The sequence below is a fragment of the Callithrix jacchus genome, chromosome 2 (assembly GCF_049354715.1).
Source record: "Callithrix jacchus isolate 240 chromosome 2, calJac240_pri, whole genome shotgun sequence".
NCBI lineage: Eukaryota > Metazoa > Chordata > Mammalia > Primates > Cebidae > Callithrix > Callithrix jacchus.
Window position 1 is genome coordinate 96,215,839 of NC_133503.1, and position 22,182 is coordinate 96,238,020.

Genomic DNA, 22,182 nt, shown 5'->3' on the forward strand with positions numbered 1-22,182 from the left:
TTTCCCCCCAGCGAAGCACACATCCTCCACCAAGGGACAAAGTACTTCATTAAATAGGTCCTGTTCCCTGTGAGACACCCAACTGGATGAGGCCCTCCAACAGGGGTTGTCAGACACCCTATACAGGAGCAATCCTGTTGGTATCAGGTTGGTACCCCTTGAGGTCAGAGATCCCAGAAAAAGGAGCAGGCACCTGTTTTTGCTACTCTCCAGCCTTATTGAGTGACATTTCCAAATGCAAGAGTGAACCAGTTAAATAGGGCCTGAAGTGAACCCCCAGCAAATTGTAGGAGCCCTATAGAAGAGGGACCTGACCATTGAAAGAAAAACAAACAAATAGAAGGCAACCACAACAGCATCAACAAAACAAAACCAAAAAAGCCCCACAAAAACCCTATCCAAGGGTCAGCAGCCTCAAAGATAGAAACTAGACAAACTCCTGAGGATGAGAAAGGATCAACCAAAACATACCAAAAACCCAAAAGGCTAGAGTGAGTGCCTCCTCTCCTCCAAATGATCACAATGTCTCTTCATCAAGGGCACAGAACTGGATGGAGGATGAGATGGATGAATTAACAGAAGCAGACTTCAGAAAAAGAGTAGTAAAAAACTATGCTGAGCTAAAGGAGCATGTTCTAACACAATGCAAAGAAGTTAACAACCTTGATAAAAGGTTAGAGGAGCTGCTAAGTAGAATAACCAGTTTAGAAGGAACATAAATGACCTGATGGAGCTGAAAAACACAGTACAAGAACTTTGTTAAGTATACACAAGTATCAATAGCTGAATTAACCAAGCAGAAGAATTTTAGAGTTTGAAGACCACCTTGCTGAAATAAGGCATACAGACAAGACTAGAGAAAAAGGAATGAAAAGAGCCTCCAAGAAACATGAGACTTCGTAAAAAGGCAAAACCTACAATTGATTGGAGTACCTGAAGGAGAAGAGGATAATGGAAACAAGCTGGAAAATACACTTCAGGATATTATCTGGGAGAACTTCTCCAACCTAGCAAGACAGGCCAACATTCATATTCAGGAAACAGAGAACACCACTAAAATACTCCATGAAAATATCAACCCCAAGACACATAATTATCAGATTCTCCAAGGTCAAAATGAAGGAAAAAAATGCTAAGTGCAGCCAGAGAGAAAGGTCAGGTTACACAAAAAGGGAAGCTCATCAGACTAACAGTGGATCTCTCTGCAGAAACCCTACAAGCCAGAAGAGAATGGGGGCCAATATTCAACATTCTTAAAGTATTTGTAACCCAGAATTTTATATCCAAACAAACTACGTTTCAGGTGTGAAGGAGAAAAACAATTCCTTCCAGACAAGCAAACGCTGAGGGACTTTGTTAAACACCAGACCTGCCTTGCAAGAGATCCTGAAATAAGACCAAAATACAGAAAGGAAAAACTGGTACCAGCCACTGCAAAAACACACCAAAATATAAAGACCAATGACACTATGAAGAAACTGCATCAACTAGTGGGGAAAATAACCAGATAGCATCATGATAACAGGACCAAATTCACACATAACAATACTAACCTTAACTGTAAATGGACTAAATGCCCTAATTATAAGACACAGACTGGCAAATTAGATAAAGAGTCAAGACCCATTGGTGTGCTGTATTCAGGAGACCCATCTCATCTGCAAAGACATACATAGGCTTAAAATAAAGAGATGGATGAAAATTTACAAAGCAAATAGAAAGCGGAAAAAGGCAAATTTTAAACCAACAAAGATTTAAAAAGACAAAGAAGGGCATTACATAATGGTAAAAGGAACAATTCAACAAGAAGAGCTAACTATTCTAAATATATATGCATCCAATACAGGAGCACTCAGATTCATAAAACAAGTTCTCAGAGACCTACAAAGAGACTTAGAGTCCCACACAATAATAGTGGGAGACTTTAACACCCCATTGTCAATACTAAACAGATCAATAAGATAGAAAATTAAGAAGGATATTCAGGACTTGAATTCAGCTCTGAATCAAGTGGACCTAATAGACATCTACAGAACTCTTCACCCCAAATCAACAGAATATACATTCTTCTCAGGGCCACATGGCACTTATTCTGAAATTGACACCATAATTGGAGGTAAAACACTCCTCAGCAAATACAAAAGAACTGAAATAATAACAAGCAGTCTCTCAGCCCACGGTGCTGTCAAATTAGAACTCAGGATTAAGAAACCCACTCAAAACCACACAATTACATGGAGATTAAACAACCTTCTCCTGAATGACTCCTTGGTAAATAATTAAATTAAGGCAAAAATTAAGAATTTATTTGAAACCAATGAAAATAAAGAGACAACATACCAGAATCTCTGCGACATAGCTAAAGCAGCATTAAGAGGGAAATTTATAGCACTAAATACCCATCTCAGAAAGCTAGAAAGATCTCAAATTGACACCCTAACATCACAATTAAAAAGCTAGAGAGACAAGAGCAAACTAATCCAAAAGCTAGCAGAAGACAAGAAATAACTAAGATCAGAGCAGAATTGAAGAAGATAGAGACACACACAAAAAAAAAACTTCCAAAAAAATCAAGGAATTCAGGAGCTGGTTTTAGAAAAAGTTAACCAAAGAGATAGACCTCTACCTAGACTAACAAAAAGGAAAAGAGAGAAGAATCAAATAGACACAATAAAAAATGATAAAGGGGATATCATCAATGACCCCACAGTAATGACTCAAGGGAATATCTGGCTAAGAAAAACAATTAGAGAGAGTAGAAGGGTCCATCAGAGCTGGAAGTGTGGTTAGTCAGGACCTTTCAGCAGGAGTAATTAGATAGCCTGCCCCTCCGAAACCTCCCCATTTCCACCCTCAGCAGCAAAGGCATCTGCCACCAGACATGAGCAATGAAGTGGGGCATGTTAGCCAGGGTATTAGAACAGATATGAGTTTCAAGTGACTAGTAATACCCAGGAGAAACAGGGGAGTTACATTCCTAGGAGAAAAGCTACAGGTATATTCCATCCACCAGCATAGCCCCAGGGCCTTGGAGTTCAGGCATCATAAAGAGATAAAGCATTGACACGAGTAATTATGACAGGAGCTCAACCAAACATTGGTGGACACCGGAGGAATACCAGCACCAGGATATTCTGAGCGACCCCAAGCAAAAACACAACCTAATGCATGAGTAAACAGCGTTACTACAGCAAACAGAACAAGACTTAGAATAAGAATAACGTAAAATATATAAAGAACATTTAGAAATAAGTTTAAAAGACAATGGATCTCAAAAAAAGAGCGAGAGAGCAAACAAAAAATATGTACAGGCAAGGCAATTTAGACAGCCATAAATACATTAAAATGTTCTGATTCTCACCAGTAATCAGGAAGATTCAAACTCAGTAATTGCCTACCATCCCTGCTTCTTAAAGATTGAAAACCTTTGAGAGAATGATAACTGTCGTTGTGTGAGGGGAAATGAGTATTCTTACACCCCATTAGTAGAAGTGTAATTTAAATCAGCCTATTTGATATTAAATATGCATATTTCCCTAATCCAGCAATTCTACCTCTTAGTATCTACCTGAAAGGAGCATTTTTACATACGCAGAAAAATGCACAAACAGGAAAATTCATGCAACACTGTGTAAATAAGAAAAAATTAAAACAGCATAAACTCCTATCAGTAATGGATTAGCAACCTCTGGTATGCGCTAGCTAGGAAACACTCTGTATTCTTTGCCACACCAACTCCAATAAAATATGAACTCCTGAAGGACAATGACATTTTTGACTTTATTCCTTTGACTGTGGAACAATGTCTGTCATAAAGAAGCACTGAGGATGTGTTGAAAGAATTAACAAACCTATATAAATACGCCAGTACTGTTCCTTGGAAGGTTGACATATATGGATAACATCAGCATACTCCCTGTCCCTCCAACTTGTGACTCTGTTCGGTCAATGAGAATCTCCCTTCAAGATCAAATAGGGTGTCTTGGTCTCGTCAAGCTACCATAACAAAATACCACAGACTGGGTGGCTTAAACAACAGGAATTTATTTTCTCATAGTGCTGTAAGCTGGAAAGTGCAAGATCAAGATTCGGTGGGGTTTCTGGTAAGAGCTCTCTTCCTGGCCTGTAGATGTGCAGATGGCATCTTCTGTTTTTTGTTTTTGTGGTTTTGTTGTTTGCTTGGTTTTTGTTTTGAAGCAGGCCTCATTCTGTCACCCAGGCTGAAGTGCAGTGATGCAATCACGGCTGACTGCAGCCTCAACTTCCCAGCCTCAAACAATCCTCTCACCTCAGTCTCCTGAGTAGCTGGCACTACTGGTGTGATGTGAGTCACCACACCTGGCTGGTTTTTTTTTTCTTTTCTTTTCTTTTTTTAAAGATGAGGGTCTTACAATGTTGCCCAAACTGATTTCAAACTCCTGGGCTCAAGGGATCCTCCTGCCTCAGCCTCACAAGGGCTGGGATTATAGGCAAGAACCACTGCACCCGGCTGTCGCCTTCTTGCTGTGCACTCCTTGGTCTCTTTCAGTCCATGCTCTTGGAGAGAAAGAGTGCAAGCTCTTGCTGTCTTTCTCTTTTCTTATAAGGACACTACTCCCATTATAAGGGTCTGATCTTATGACCTCATCTAACCCAAATTACCTCTCCAAAGTACCATCTTCAAATACTATCATGTTGGAGGTTAGGGCTTTAATAAATGCATTTTGGGGGGATAGAAATATTCAGCCCACAACAGAAAGGAAGTGATGGAGAGCTTTTTATTTCCTTGGTTCCCTCCCTGTGGAATTGGTTTAGACTGACTGCCTCACTGCACTGCAGGTCTCAGCCCTGTCAAGCAGCCCATTCCACACAAGTCTCTCTGTCTCTGTCTCTGTTGCTGTCTCTCTTTCTCTCTCTCCCTATTGCTGTTTCTTTTTCTCTGTCTCTCTCAACCTCTTCCTCTCCCCAAAACCTCCTCCTTACCCTTCCCTGTTCTGGTCGAGAGGTGGTAGGACTGTCTTTATTATTACTCAGGGCACTCCCCTATGATTTCCCTATACATGGCCATAAAATTTAGTTTATGAAAATGCAATCAAATTACTTAGTTGGAGTTGATACAACAAAACTAAATATCTTTATTTGTACCCATGTGTATGTAAATACAGAGAAACAGATAGGAAGGGATGTGACTAAACTGACCACAGTGACTATGTCTAGAAGAAACAGATGTGGGACATGGGCAAGAAAGAGAGGTTAAAGGAAATTTTCAGTGTATGTATATATTAGCATTTTTAACAATGAGCAAGCATTTTGGCATAACATAATTAAAATATCTTAAAAGAAAAAAATGAAGAAAATTAATGTCCATACAATATTTTTTAAGTTACAGGCATAACACAATATTTTTTTAAATGTATATGTCAAAATATTAACAGTGGTTACCACCAGACGGTAATATTACATAGTCTTAGTCTGTTTTGTGCTGCTACAATAGAATACTTGAGACGGCATAATTTATAAAGAAAAGAAATTTATTTTCTCACAATTCCGGAGGCTGGGAATTTTAAGATCAGTGTGCCAGCAGGTTCATTGTCTGGTGAGGGTCTTATGACATCCTCACCTGGCAGAAGGCAAAAGGGCAAGAAAGTGGAGCATTACATAAAACCTCTTTTATATGGCCCTTAATTCTATTCACAAGGGAGGATCCCTCATGTCCTAATCCCTCTTAAAGGCTCCACTTCTTAATCCCATCATATTGGCCATTTAGTTTCAACACATGAATTTGGAAGGGGATTCATTCAAGCCACAGCATTCTGCCCTTGGCTCCCAAAATTCATGTCCTTCTCACATGCAAAATGTTTACATATGATATTTGTTATTTTCTCCTTCCTGTTCTCAAAGTTTTCTGAACTTAAAAATATATGACTTTTGAAATTTGGAAATAATTTACATCATGAATTGGACAAATTAAATAGGGTTGAAGTAGATAACCTCTAAAGTTGCTTTGTTTTAAACTCTGAACTCTTGACATTTCACTTAAAATAAACACAAAATTATCAAAATAGCAGAAAGCTACAAGGAAATTGGAAGTTTGCCCAAGTAATAGTGGGCTTGAGGAGGATAAATAACACATAAATACTCACAACAGGAAAACATATAAAAGAAAGCCATCTACAGATATTCTGACACTCAGCTACATGTCTGAGTTGGGACTGGATAGATGAACACAGCCTTCTCTCTACTGGTACGGATTCAAATTCTGGGGCCTGGTGTATGTCACAAGGAAAGGGCACATGGATCAATCAAGTCTCCTCCAGCAGAGTAATAGAGAATGAAGGGTAAGAGGGTGTCCAGGCCTAAGTTTGGCTTGTGTAGGAAGCCAAATCAGTCTGTCTTCCTAAGCCAAACACAAGTGCCAAAGCAAATGGATATTGACAGCAACTGGCAAAAAGATACTTTCCATCCACAGATGGAGAGCCTGTAAGACAATCATAAAAAAAATATTTAATTTTATGGAAAAAGCAATTGGGAAACCACAGCTGTGTTCGGGTGACAAAGACATAACACAAAACACCACACTAAAAAGAACCAATGCTGATCCTCCTGTGTAAAAATAGAGTGAGCGAGGGGGTAGCAGCAGTCCACTAATACCTCAAAGCTCCTTGGCTATGAGAATGAAAAAACCTGGAAAGGCCAAAGAAGTCTTATAAAAATACCATAGAAAATGAGACAGTTGCAATGAAACCAAGACTGATGTGTTTGCATGAAGATAACAAAAGCAATATTATCATAACATATGAGTACAGTTTTCCCTAGAACACAAAAAAATTTAATTTTACTAATTTCTGTTCTGTTCTGGCTTAAATCCTGGCTGGTTCATCACTGTGGGACCTTGGGGCAAATTCCTTAACTTCTCATCCTTCAGATTGTACATACAGTGTGTGCTACATGAGAGATTTTATATTCACATCCTTCCCCCACCTCTCATCTTTTCTCTTTTCTTCTTATATTTATAGCTTTACGCAGATACCAGATATATTTTTAGTGCTACTTTCAACCCACTAAAATAAATTATGCTGTAGGAAGCAACTTGTTTACAAAGCAGATTCATGAATCTGAATGTTAAGGAGGAACAGGAATTCCTTTCTCAAGTATAAAAATAACTTGAGTTTCTTTTTATTAGCAAATAACCTACTAATAGGAAAAAATGGAAAGAAACAATTTTTTCCTATTAGTAGGTTATTTGCTAATATGCTATGAATTTTCGAAAATGCATGCCCATTTTAAACCCTATAGAGTCATTGAGCAATCTGTGTAGGAAAAAAAAAAGCAATAATGTTGTAAGAGAAAAGTCAGAGAATAAAAATGTATTCAGAACTACAACACAATTACAATTCCATATGGTAAGTGCCTGAAGTGGGGTCTCAGGGGCAGATCCTAAGAGGCAGATTCACATAACTGATTTACTGGGAAGTATTTCAGGAAGCAAACAGTAGGGAAGTGGGGAAAGGAGACATGATAAGAAAAAAAAAGCTCTTCAAGGGTGAGATTGCAAGCCAACTCTTTGAGAATGTAGCTTAGTTCAATTCCACACAGACCTCTGGAGATAGTGTAGGCATAGGCTGCTGTCCCAGCAAGGGCAAGGAAGTCTGAGTGTTTATTACCTTACACCTGTCAGTCATTGGTTAAGGACTGCTCTGGGAAGCTAAATTCCCAGGCATTCTCTGCTCCCTTTTGCACAAAATCAAAGCATTTTTGGCAGCCTGAGGGCAGCCCTTCCAGAGAGAAAGCACCAAGGAGGCAGTACACAAGTAAATGGAATTGACCTTGGGATGCGGGCAGAGCACTGATAGTACATATGCAAGTGTTTGAACATGTGTTGGTCTCCACCTTTATACTTGCCCTGAAAGTCCATCCCTAGGACCTTTCCTGTGAGTTCATTTTCAAATTAATAGAATATACACTCTGGCATTTCTCAATAGCATAGATTTTATTTCCATAAACATAAATTAATCAATATATTCATATAAGCAAATTTAGTGGTAAAATGAAATCCAATCTTAACTCTTGGTACTCCTTTGCCCAGGTTCAACTGTGAGTAGACAAGTGCAACAGTCCCAACCTGAGAAAGAGAATTATCAGGGGCTCAGATTCCTCAGGAATGAAGAGTTTGGTCACCCCACCAGGTAAGCCACCAAGGCCAACAGAAATAGTAGCTGAAAGCAAGGGAATTTCAAATGGCTTGTGTAAAAGGAAACCTGAGTACCACTCACAGTCCCAAGACGAACTGCAGTATTAGGGCAGTAGATCATCCCACTAACTTTCCCTTTCTAAGTTTCCCCTCATGAGTAGAGGCTCCTGGAACTCTGAAGGAGCTGCCCCTTGATCATGTGGATCCACATGGCACAAGGCGTGGACTGTGGCAGCTACAGAAGCATGCAGCTCAAATCTCCCTCCAACAAATAACAAATAATAAGGCTCCTCAGCTGCAAGGGCATTTAGGTAATAGCCTCCAGTTGTTAACGCCTTTAAGCTCTGCCTCAGCTTTTGAGTCAAGGTTATACTTTTCCTTGGCAGCCATCAGCTAGCAACAAAACCTCTCTGCCCATTTGGGACTCTAAAGGGCAACCGTTTCTCTGGGGCTCCCAGTTGATTTTGTAAGGTCTACACTATGTCTGAGTCTTGCCCTCCTTCCCAATCTTTCTCCCTCCCCTCTTTTCACACATGTCAGATTGAATCCCAGCCTAAAATCTTACCCTGTCCAATTTTGTTGCACCCCACTTTAACCTTTCAAAGGCACTCCCCTCATCCAACACTGTCTTGCACTCCTGCTCCAACTCAGTATTTGTTTTTCACAGAACTCAGGTGGTGCTTTGAGTCCAGTAGCTTCTGTATGATCAGCAAACTCCATAGTCACAAGCTACATGTCATGCCTTTTTTTTTCCTGTAAAGCATATCCCTTGGTCCTATGTGATGTTATGCATGATCTAGGATCCCCTAGAAAATGTGAGTCAAAGATTTTCTAGGCCCTTGGATAGTGGTTCTGGTTGAGACCCTACGGGTTGAAAGGACAAACCCATCACTAGAATATGTATCAAAACGAATTTTTGCCCTTTCCATGGTAGAAGGGGGTTAATGTAGTCAATTTGTCACCAAGTGCCTGGGTGTTCAACTTGAGGAATACTGCCATCTCAGGAATTCGGCATCAGACTCTGGTTGATAGGCCAGCTGCTGGGAGAAGGTCTTGATGTGTGTGTGATGGAGTGTATGTTTTTTACTAATAGGCCATGGCAAGAAACACCAAGCCATCTCCAGGCAAAAAACTGCTAGAATAAGTAAGTGATATGTACTGGTCAAGCACTAGTTAAACCAGTTCCCAAAACACAGGATATTTGACCTTGTCCCCATTGCTGGCTCGTAAAGGGTGCTTTCTAGCTTCTTTCTATCTTAGTAGTGAATAGGCATTATCTGCCTGTTTAGTCTACCTTTATTCTATGAAGAAACACTGAGCACCTGCTTATCAAAAATAATCACTTTTTCACAAAGAATAAATACGTGGGTCAGGGTCTGCTCTGGGCTGGCAGCTTGGAAATGCTGTCAGACCGCTGACATCCCACTCTGATCCCACTTTTGCACTCTATCTTTGTTTCTATTTCTTAATTCCTTCAGCGCCATCTGGGTTGGGGTCTCTATGACTGAGCTGGTCTTGGCAGCCAATCATTCAGCCACAGCAGCTCCATCAGCCTTAATGTGACAGACCCCACGCTAATGGGTTCATACATGACCCTCGTATTCCCACCTTAGTTACTCCATTCATTAGCTCATTGCAAAAGTGCTGGGGTAGCCAAGTACAGAATAACTTAGCCACTTATTCTGTCCACTTGGTTTGTTAATAACTGTTGCCTAGTAGATGCTTTCTGTTTTATAGTAACTAGCCTGTGATACCAAGAAATTCACACTTCATGCCTACTCCCATATGTCCATCCACATGTCAGTACACAAAAAATCCTCGTCTCCTACCTTTCAATTTTGCTTGTTCCAGGCCTCAACCAATCAGTTAAGCCATTTGCCACTGTTCATGAATCCATACGTGTTTTTCCCTTCGGCTGCTTCTCCTTTTACACAATTGATCATCATTTGCACTGCCCATACCTAGAATTTCTCCTTACACTTTCTTTCAAAACCACTCTTGAGTGGTTGTTGAGGTACAACAACCATTAATTTTCATGTGCACCAATATACCAGACTACCCATACGTAAACCAAGCTTGCGTTTTCCCATGTTTACCAGCTAACTGTAGGAAACCTTCTACAAAGTCATAGGTATAAGCTCAGAGAGAGGCTTCATTGCAACTGCTCCAATGAGCATTCTGGCATTCCCAGTCAATTTAGTGGGGTCATCATTTTTTCCAAGTTTCCAGGATGCATCTCAGCAGAATATTAGAACTAGCTTTCCAGGGTGTTTGCCATAATGTTAAATCCTGTATCAAAAGAGACTCTCCTATATTTTTAAATAGTCCTTATTCAGTTTTAAATTCCATCTCCCTTAATCCAGCACATTCAAGATTCATGCCCAGGCATACTCTCCTGGATCTTGACAGGCCCTGTAACTCCTTTTGCATATAATTCCTCCCCTCTGTCAGCAAGCTTAGCTTTTCCCCAGTTGAGTCATGCTGAGATTTGGCCTGACTTATTGGTCTAGTGACTAGGGAGAGAGATGGGGACAGATGCTGAGAGGGGCATTATTGTCTCGAAAGCACTTCTGTTATATAAAACCTCTTCAGAGTAGTCAAACAAGCAAAGGACTGTATTCCAACAAGGGAGACTACTAGAGTCTCAAGAGTTAAGAGGAATCTGGGAGTCCAGTTATTCTAGTGCATCTACTCAGTTATCTCCATCCCAAATCTCAGAGTTTCATTCCCTTCCTAATAGAGACCTAACTTTCTCATAGAAGACTTGAAAGGCCAAGAATGCAGCCTTTTTCACGCTTAAAATTGAGTCCCGAGACCAGTCTTTACCTGTCATCCCTCAAGCAGCAGGACGTGAGGATCTCTTTAAATTTTGCTGAGGAGGCCCTATGACTCTCACACTTGAATTTGAGTTGACAATTGATATGGTTTGCATCTATGTCCCCACCAAATCTCATGTCAAATTGCAATCCCCAGTGTTAGAGGCAGTGCCTGGTGGGAGGTGATTGCTTCATTGGGGTGGATCCTTCATGCATGGTTTAGCACTACCCCTCAGTGCTGTTCTCATGATGGTGAGTGAGTTCTCACAAGACATGGTTGTTTATAAGTGTGTAGCACCTTCCCCTACTTCTACTTCCACCACATAACACACCTGCTCCCACTTTGTTTTCTGCCATGAGTAATAGCTCCCTGAGGTCTTCCTAGCAGATGCTGCCAGATTCCTATACAGCCTGCAGAACCATAAGCCATTAAAACTCTTTTCTTTATAAATCACCCAGTCTCAGGTATTTTTTTTGTATCAGTGCAATAACAGACTGATACAGAAAATTGGTACTGAGGAGTGGGGCATTGCTACAAAGATACTTGAAAATGTGGAAGTAGCTTCAGAACTGGGTAGCAGGAAAAACTGGAGAAGTTTGGAGGGTTCAGAAGAAGACAGGAACATCAGGGAGATTTTGGAATTTTTAAATTTGTGACAACCCAAATGTCACCACCATTCAGCAAGTCATAGTCATATAAACAATGAAGTCCAGGCTGAGCAGGTCTCAGATGAAAATGAGGAACTTACTGGGAACTGGAGTAAAGGTCACTTTTGTTATGCTTTAGCAGAGTTTGGTTGGATTGTCCCCCTGTCCTAGGGATCTGTGGAACTTTGATTTTGAGAGAGATGATTTAGGGTATCTGGTAGAAGAAGTTTCTAAGTAACAAAGCCTTCAAGATTTTGTCTGGCTGCTTCTAAAAACCTATGCTCATATACGTGAGCAAATAAATGATGTAAAGCTGAAACTTACAGTTAAAGGGGAAGGAGAGCATAAAAGTTTGAAAAATTTGCAGGCCAGCCATGTGGTAGAAAAGTCCATATCCAGGGGAGGAATCCAAACAGGCTTGAAAAATTTGCATAAGTAAAGACGAGCCAAGTGCTAATATCCAAAACAATGGGGGAAAGGCCTTGAAGGCATTTCAGAGACCTTCACAGCAGCCCTCCCATAACAGGCCCAGAAGTATAGGAGGACTGAATGATTTGGTGGACCAGGCCTAGGGCTCCCTGCCCTGTCCTCTGCCACCCCAGGACACTGCTGCCTGTGTCCCAGCCCCAGCCATGACTGAAAGGGACCCAGGTACATCTCAGGTCATTGCTTCAGAAAGTACAAACCATAAGCCTTGGAAAATCCTGGGTATCAAAGCAGAAGCCTGCTACAGGGGTGAAGCCTTTGGAGAGAAACTCTACTAGGGCAGTGCAGAGGGGAACCGTGGGGTTGGAGCCGTCCTGCAGAGTCCCCACTGGGGCACTGTCTAGTGAAGCTAGGAGAAGAGGGCCACTGTCCTCCAAACCCCAGAATGGCAAATCAACCAACAGCTTATGTCCTAAGTCTGGAAAAAAGCTACAGGCACTCAATGCCAGCCCATAAGAGCAGCCATGAGGGCTGACCCTTGCAAAGCCACAAGGGCAGAGCTTCCCAAGGCCTTGGGAACCCACCCCTCACAACATTGTGGCCTGGATATAAGACATAAAGTCAAAAGAGATTATTTTTGAGCTTTAATATTTAATGACTGCCCTGCTGGGTTTTGAACTTTCATGGGGCCTGTAGACCCTTTCTCTTGCCTAATTTCTTCATTTTTGCAATGATAGTATTTACCCAATGCCTACACTCCCATTGAATCTTGGAAATAACTAACTTGTTTTTTATTTTACAGGCTCATAGGCAGAAGAGACTAGCCTTGTCTCAAATGAGACTTTGGACCTGGACTTTGAGTTAATGCTGGAATGAGTTAAGACTTGTTGGCATTGTTGGGAAGGCATGGTTGTATTCTGCAATGTGAGAAGGACATGAGAATTGAGAGGGCCCAGGGATGGAATGATATGATTTGGATCTGTGTGCCACCCAAACCTCATGTTTAATTATAATCCCCAGTGTTAAAGTGGAGCCTGGTGGGAGGTTATTGGATCATGGGGTGGAGTTCTTATGAATGGGCTACCACCATCCTCTTGGGGCTGTTCTTGTGATGGTGAGTGAGTGAGTTATCATAAGATATGGTTGCTTAAAAGTATAAGCACCTCCCCAGGAGTTTGAGACCAGCCTGATCAATGTGTAGAAACCCTGTTTCTACTAAAAATACAAATTTAGCTGGATGTGGTGGCACATGCTTGTAATCCCAGCTACTTGGGAGGCTGAGGGAGGAAAATCACTTGAACCCAGGAGGTGAAGGTTGTGGTGAGCTGAAATGGTGCCATTGCACTCCACCTGGATCAGCAAGTGTGAAACTCTGTCTTAAAAAAAAAAAAGCAGGTAGCACCTTCATCTTCTCTCTCTTTCTTCTGCTCCAGCTATGTAAGATGTGCCTCCATCTACTTCATGCCTGCCATAATTGAAAGTTTTCTGAGGCTCCCCCAGTAACTGAGCAGGTGCTAGCTTCATGCTTCTGTACCGCCTGAGACACTATAAGTCAATTAAATATCTTTTCTTGATAAGTTACTCAGTCTTGGGTATTTGTTTATAGCAGAGTGAGAACGAACTAATACAATGATTGATTGCCAGGAGAATGAAGGGCACTCAGCAACAAACACCCAATCAAGTCCTTGTAATGCTATTGCTCCTACACATCTCAAATGCTAGATACACTATACAAACCAGTCTCTCTCCCACCTGTATCCCACCACAGTTCACTCCAAGTAAAAGGTTTAGCAACTGCACTGTTTCTACAAGCCAGGAACTATCAATACTTCACCTATCACTGGTGATAGAGACTCACTGCTAACTATCTGGGAAGTTATCCAACTTCAGAATCCCTTACAGTCTTCTTCCCAGTTCCCCTCATCTAGTACCAGCCATCACAGGTCAGGTTCTCTAGAAGCAGAATCTGAACCAGACATTTAAGTTCATAATAAAAATAAATATATGCATTTTATATAGGTAGGGATTCAAAATAAAGCATGCCTATTATTAACTTTACATAAGGCTAAGCCTAAACTATCTCATAATTAATTATATCAGAAAATTAATGTACTGTGTAGATTCTAAGGAGAAAATATGCAAAGAAGTATTTCAAAACCACTTTTAGATCTGGGCAGGTCATCAAAACAGAGTCCACCAAATTACCCATCCACTAAATGTTTCAAACATGAGTGCTGCCTTCCCAGATTGATACTTATTGGGTTTAAAATATCTATTTCAAAGTGAAGATATTGAAATGGGAGTTTTTCCCAACCATATAAAGAAATATATCATTTTCATACTATGGACTTAGAAGGGGTCCAAATGGTGCTACAAACTCAAAAAAGTTTAGCTGTCATAGATTTTCAACACCAAATCGAGTTGAAGAAACTAGAAATTAATAGTCAAAGAGATGTGGATTTAGTTATAAGAGGACTCATTCCAAACAGTCTACCAATTGCATAACAGAATGCAAATTGTTAAAATAAATATTTAAATCTAAAAGTAGTTAGGGATTAAAAATAAAGCATGCCTACTATTGACTTTACATAAGACTAAGCCTACAACATCTCATGATTAATTATATCAGAAAATTAATGTACTCTGTAAATTCTAAAGAGAAAATGTGTAAAGAAGAATTTTAAAGACATTTTAGCTTAAATTTCTCTGTTTGAATTCATAAAGCTCCCTTCTGGTTTCCAATCTGTCATGAAAAGAAGTATCTAATTGACTGCAATTTCAGAATTGGTGGAAAACAGAAACAGTCCAAAGACCAATAATAGAGTTGAAATGCCTTTCTTCTTTACCAGAAACCTAGATTTGCATCCAAAGATGCAGGCTTTGAAAAATGCATTATTTATTTAGCACTAAGAATAGGGAAGCCAGGCTCTGTTCAGGAGTTTTCTTGCTGTTATCAAAATGACATTCTGCTTTATAACCACACTTCCTACATAATAGCCTTGCTATTTCCATTTAAAATGTTTAGACCTTTTTCTTAGAGGGCAAAAGGGGAGTCTCATAGTAGATCATTTTGAGCCTTTCGATATGGAAATTGTCCAAATGGGGTACAAATTCACAATGCTATTTTTAATGACCTTGAGCAACTATTGGTATTTCTGCATTTCAGTACCAAAGATCAAAAATTTCTATTGTTAATAGGGAGAAAAAGAAGAAAGTTTGCACAACTCCAGCATATTCCCATGGTACCCACTATGGTCAACATTTTCTCTGGTCATATATTTTAAAAGAAACATAGCAACCAAAGTGAAAAGGAAACAAAGACTGGTGTGAGGAAAACTTTAGAACCTCAAAGTGCTAACACCCAACGTTCTCTTTGATGTTGACAAATGTTTTTTTTAAAAAAAAAAAAAACCCTAGAAACAGTTGAATTTCTATACTTTAAGCCGAAGAATGTAGTATGGAAATTGTAGAATATATTTTATATCAGTGTACACGAAGAGACTTCATTCAAAAATATAAGGGAGGAAGTTTTAAAAAGCCCAAGTCTACAGTTACAGCACTGATAACAGCTAAAGGGGCCGGAAAAGTTACACTACGAATGAGGAGACTCAAAACTGGGTTCAAGGGAATTTCAGTTAACTTGAAACCCCCAGACTTTAAACTTGAATCAATCTTTCATTCCTTTTCTCTCTCTTTCTTTCTTTCTGTCCTTCTTTCTTTTGGAACAGAGTCTTGCTCTGTCACCCAGGCTGGAGGTGCAATGGCACAATCTCGGCTCACTGTAACCTCCACCTCCTGGATTCAAGTGATTCCCCTGCCTCAGCCTCCCAAGCAGCTGGGATTACAGGTGCCCACCACCATGCCCAGCTAATTTTTTGTATTTTTAGTAGAGACAGGGTTTCACCACTTTGGCCAGGCTGATCTCAAACTCCTGACCTCAGCTGATCCACCCACCTCAGCCTCCCGAAGTGCTGGGATTACAAGTGTGAGCCACTGCACCCAGCTAAATATTTCTTATAAAAGGTAATGTTCACAAGATAGTCATAGTTGTTCATTAATAAATTTCTTTGGATAATAGATGCCAATGTAAAATAAAAATTTTGTGAAGGCAGAGTAATTTTCAATCAAATACAAACCTTGACCATAATCCATAGGAATTCCTAGCTATCCTGTGAAATCCAGACCTAGATTCCTAAGTACATTCACAATTCTTTCATAAAAAATATTGTATAAGCAGCCTAGGTATTAGATATTGGCATTTCAAGTCAATGGAGAAAAGAGTTGTCTATTAAATAAATGGTATTGTAACAAAAGGCTGAATTGGGAGATAAAATTAAGTTAGACTTCTACTTCCTAACAATTATAAAAATAAAATGCAGATTAATAAAAGAGCTAGAATTTTATAATTAAGAATTCTAAATATAGGCAATTCTGTTAATACCTATTACTGTATTTCACTTGATACTTGTATGATGGGAAGGAAGCTTCCATGTTAAGATCCATGTTAAGATCTGTAGGAAAGAACATTCCCACGGAAGGAATAAATAACAAGTGCAGAGGCCCTGATACTGGAAAGAGTGTGGCATGATCAAGGTCAAATAAATCCTGTAAACTTGTAGAGAAGAAAGCAAGCAAGAGACCAGAATGAGGTCCCAGAACTAGGAAAGAACAGGAACATGGGAAGCCTTCTATACTATGTCAAGAAGGCTGAATTTTATTCTATGCATAACCGAAGATGTAGTGTTTTAAGCTAGGGTGACATGATCTGATATGCATTGTAGAAATATCATTCAGGAAGATTAACAGGAGGAGTACAAAAGCAACACCAGGAACTGTAATGTAAAGAGAGATGACGGGGACTTTAATAGGGTATGAAAATAAGAGACCAATCCAGGATGATTCCTAAGCTTGAGCCTAGTATGAATGGTGGTACCATTCACTTGAGGGGAAGGGCAATTTTGGAGGAAAAGAGTAAATAGTTCTATTTGAGGAATGTTACATCCAAGATATCTATTACAATACAAGGTCCCTGTCATAATGCCCAATAATCAGTTCAATATCTAACTTGAGGAGCCCAGGGAAGAGATTTGGGCTGCCAATATAAATCTGAGGATTTACCAGTATATAGATGTTATCTCAAGCTAGGTCTGAGCAGGTAGGATGAGAACACAGATAAAGAAAACAACACAACCAGACTGATAGACTTCTATTTTCAGAGTTCTGCAAGAGGAAAGGACAGAAGCCATCAGCAAGACTGAGAAGCAGGGGGCCAAAAGGTGGGGGAAAACAGACATACAGGGTCACTGGAGCCTAAAGAAGAAAGAATTTCATCAACCATGTCAACTGCTGTTGAAAGGTCAACTGGGACAAGCAGAGAGAACAGACAATTGACTCTGACATGATATAAATCATTGGTGACCTTGGTAAGCGTGACAAGAGCTGCTTCAGTAAATGGCTTTGGCTAAAAGCCCCATTCCAAAGACTTAGGCTCAGAAAGAAAATGAGAATGACACAGAGACTATAGATGACTCTTTCAAGCAATTTTGATATGAAGCAGATGAAAATAGGGCAGTAGCCAGAGGGAAACATCAACCCAAAGGATTATTTGTCAATGCATGATAATAAGGCATGTTACATGCTGTTGCAACTGATTTTTAATAATCTGCTAATTTATATTTATTCAGCATTTACACTATGCCAAGCACTGGCCCACATACTTTCTTGTATTGCTCATTTAATTATCAAAAGTATCACTGACTCAATGGCAAAGTTACTGAGACAAAGAGAAGTCAATAAATGTGCCTAAAGTCACATTGTTAGTAAGTTATGGAACTATGATTTGAAAACTGACAATATGAGCTCTTTACCACTGCACTAGAAGATGCAAGAAATAAAGCAAATAATTGTAGAAAAGTAATGCCTGGAAAGGAAAGGGAGTGTAAGCACCAGGGCACACGCAGAGGGATCAGCATGGATTCAAAAGCAGATGGAAAACAGAGTCTATTGATACAGACACAAGTAGTTAGAATTTGTTGTGGGAAAGAAATTTCTTCTCTAATTGCATCTATTACTGATATAATTAAAAATAAATAACTTTAAAACATTGTTAAGACTTTCCTGCCCTTAAAGGGCATACAGTCCCACAGGGGAGATGGATATGAAACCAAGCAAGTGATTTATGTAAAGTGCTTAGAATGGAGCCTGGAACCCAAGGACTTTCTAAGGTAAGATTCTATTAAGTTCGATAATCATATTACCTAATGCTACTGAGAAGCATGTGCAGCATAGTGGGGACATTAGAGCAGACAATTCTACTGTGGGAGAAGCAGGAGCAGGGAGGTCTCAAAGGCTCCCAGAAGACAATGGACTCTGAGTTAACACTTGGGATACCCTTTGAAAAATGAACAGGTGGAATTCTGTCTGTTGGGTGGGGTGGAGGTTAGCATTAAAGACAGAGGGAAAACATGAGTCTCGGGGCTCAGAAGTTTCAAACCAGCTATAAAACCGAAAGAGCTACAAACAATTTTAAAAGGCTGAAATATGATTTTCAAGGAGGAACAATGTAAGAGGGAGGATGACAGGCCCAGAAATAAAGGGCCTTGTGTCCTATACAAAATGTCCCCTAGTCAAATTTGCATTTCAAAAAGATTACTTGGGTTCTAAAATAGGGAGTACAAAATTGCAGACAGGAAGACCAACTGATAACCTGTAGAAAGAGAAGGATCTAAATGTATGAAATATCTGTTACAGAAGATTAAAATTGAGATATATTAAATGGAAAAATATGCAGTGTGCAATACTAAACAGAGGGAAATGAGAGACTGATGAGCAGTAAAATAAAATACAAAAGAAAACCTAAAAGTACCAAGAAATAAGTAAATACGAGCCCCCTGCAGAAAAGGTCTCTACCAAAAAAAAGTGTGTGTGGAAGGTTAAAAAAGAAAAGAAGGAGAAAGAGAAGAGGGAAGAAAAAGAAGAGAAGTTGGTGGAAGAGGAGAAGGAGGAGGAATAAAAAGAGGAGGACAAAGAAAGGAAAAGAAAAAGAAAAAAGAACAATTCGTAGTTATAGCCAATTTTAGAGAGATAGAGTAAGAAGAGAGCATCTACTCCTAACAAAAGTTTAGTCACAAAACCAAATCATTTGGAAAAAAAGTGGCCTTTGGGTTATTAGAGGATATCGGCACCATAAGTAGGGTGCAGCTATAAAGATACACAAAAATGTGGAAGTGATTTTGGAACTTGGTAACAGGAAGAGATTGGAACCGTTTGGAGGGATCAGAAAAAGAGAGGAAAATATGGGAAAGTTTGGAACTTCCTAGAGACTTGTTGAATGGCTTTGACCAAAATGCTAATAGTGATATGAACAATGAAGTCCAGGCTGAAGTGGTCTCAGATGGAGATGGGGAACTTGATGGGGACTGAAGTAAAGGTCACTGTTGCTATGCAAACACAGTGGCAGCATTCTACTCCTGCCCCAGATATCTGTTGAACTTTGAACTTGCAAGAGATGATTTAGAGTATCTGGTGGAGGAAAATTATAAGTGGCAAAGAGTTCAAGAGGAAGCAGAGCATAAAAGTCTGGAAAATTGCAGTCTGATGATGCAATAGAAAAGAAATCCCCATTTTCCGAGAAGAAATTCAAGCTGGCTGCAGAAATTTGTGAAAGAGGAACCAAATGTTAATCACTAAGACAATGGGGAAAATGACTCCAGGACATGTCAAAGACCTTCATGATAGCCTCTCCTATCACATTCCCTGAGGCATAGGAGGTAAAAAAATGGTATCTTAGGCTAGGTCCAGAGCCTCCCTCTTGTGTGCAGCCTTTTGATTTGGTGCCCTGTGTTCCATCCACTCCAGCCATGGCTAAAGGGGCCAAGGTACAGTTTAGGCCATTGTTTTGGAGGGTACAAGCTTCGAACCATGGCAGCTTCCATGTGGTGTTGGGACTGCCAGTGTGCAAAAGACAATAGTTGAAGTTTGGGGACCTCCACCTAGATTTCAGAGAATATATGGAAATGCCTGGATATCCAGGCAGAGGTGTGCTGCAGGGGTGGAGCCCTCATGAAGAACCTCTGCTATGGCAGTGTGGAAGGAAATACATGAGGTAAGAGCCCCACATACAGTCCCCACTGGGGCACTGTCTAGTGGAGCTGTGAGAAGAAGGCCACCGTCCTGAGACCCTAGTACAGTAGATCTATTGACAGCTTGCCCTGTGCACCAGGAAAAACTGCAGATACTCAATGCCAGCCCATGAAAGCAGCCAAGAAGTGAGATATAGCCTGCAAAGCCATATGGGCAGAGCTGCCCAAGGCCATGGAAGCCCACTTCTTGTATCAGTGCTACCTGTATGTGAGACATGGAGTCAATGGAGATCATTTTGGAACTTTAAGGTTTAATAACAGCCCTACTGGTTTTTGGACTTGCAAGGGGCCTGTAGCCCTTTCATTTTGGTCAGTTTCTCCCGTTTGGAACAGGTATATTTATCCATTGCCTGTACCCCCATTGTATCTAGGAAGTAACTAACTTGCTTTCGATTTTACAGGCTCATAGGTAGAAGGGACTTCCCTTGTCTCAGATGAGACTTTGACCTGTGGACTTTTGAGTTAATGCTGAAATGAGTTAAGACTTTGGGGGACTGTTGGGAAGGCAAGATTGGTTTTGAAATGTGAGGATATGAGATTTGGAAGGGCCTGAGGAAAATCATACGGTTTGGCTCTGTCCCTGCCCAAATCCCATCTTGAATTATAGCCTCCATAATCCCCACATGTCATAGGAGGGATGCAGTGGGAGGTAACTGAATCATGGGGTTGGTTTTTTCCCATGCTGTTCTTGTGATAGCAAATAAGTCTCACAAGATCTAATGGTTTTATAAAGGGCAATTCCCCTGTACATGCCTCCCACCATGTAAGACATGCCTTTGCTCCTTTGTCACCTTCCACCATGATTGTGACACCTCTCCAGCCATTTGGAACTGTGAGTCCATTAAGCCTCTTTTTCTTTATAAATTACCCACTCTCAGGTATTTCTTCATAGCAGTATGAAAATGGACTAATACAGAGGGTATGACCAAGGAACAGCTAAGTAGGTGCCAAAAAAGGATGCCTGGATCACCAAGTCATATCCTTTGTTAAACATGAAAATATAAGAAATTCAAAATAGAATATTATGTACAAATAGGTGACTCTGTAAGATTACCGGGAGAGTTCCAGATGGAAACTGTCAATGTGTTTGAGAAGTTCTGAGGCATTGTAGCTCTGTTGATTCTACAAAGGATTCCAATCCAGTCAACATATATAACAAACCATATCTACAATACCACACTTAGTGTGCTAGTTGGTTTCACTGCATGGCAGAAACCAAAGACAGAGAAAGACAAATGTTCCTGCTCCTGATTCCCTGAGCAAGTTGCCAGAGATTGAAATAGTTGAAGTAGCCAGGGTCAAAAATATAACAAGGGATCAACAGGAGCACGGGCAGTAGTGAAAAGGAGGAGATATATTTGAAAGGGTTATGGAGAAAGAATCTACAGGATTTGATAACTAAATGGATTTGCAGTCTGAGGGAGAAGGAAGATCAAAGTTGATGCCTCTATTTCTACCTTGGAGGACCTGGTGGCCATTTACAGAAATTAGGAACAGATGTGGGCAAGTTGGAGGGGAATATAATAAATTTGATTTAGGTAGAGTCTGAGAGGCTGCTGAGGCAGCAGGAGCTCATGAGAAAGGTGTAGACCAGGGAAGTGCTAAATCATGCTGCGAGCACCCAGGTCTAGCAACACAGTAGGAGCCTGCAGAAGAAGAGGATCCAGCAATGGGAACCAGAAGAAGACATTCAGTCTCAGGGGGAGAAAGAATACTGGAGATGACTGGATTTTGAGGAGATGCATTAACTAATGTCAGGGCCCAAAGTGATTCATCTTAATATTTTAGCTTTTAGTCGATGAACAGAAATTATTTTGATAAAGACCTCACTATTCACTTAATACAGCTGAAACAAAGCAGGCATAATAAAAATTTCCAACAAATGCTTAAGCAAATATTGCTGTAACAGTAATATGACCTTCAAAAGAGAAAAGCTTTGAGAGACATTCTCTCCCTGTACTCTCTCTTGTCTTGTGATTTT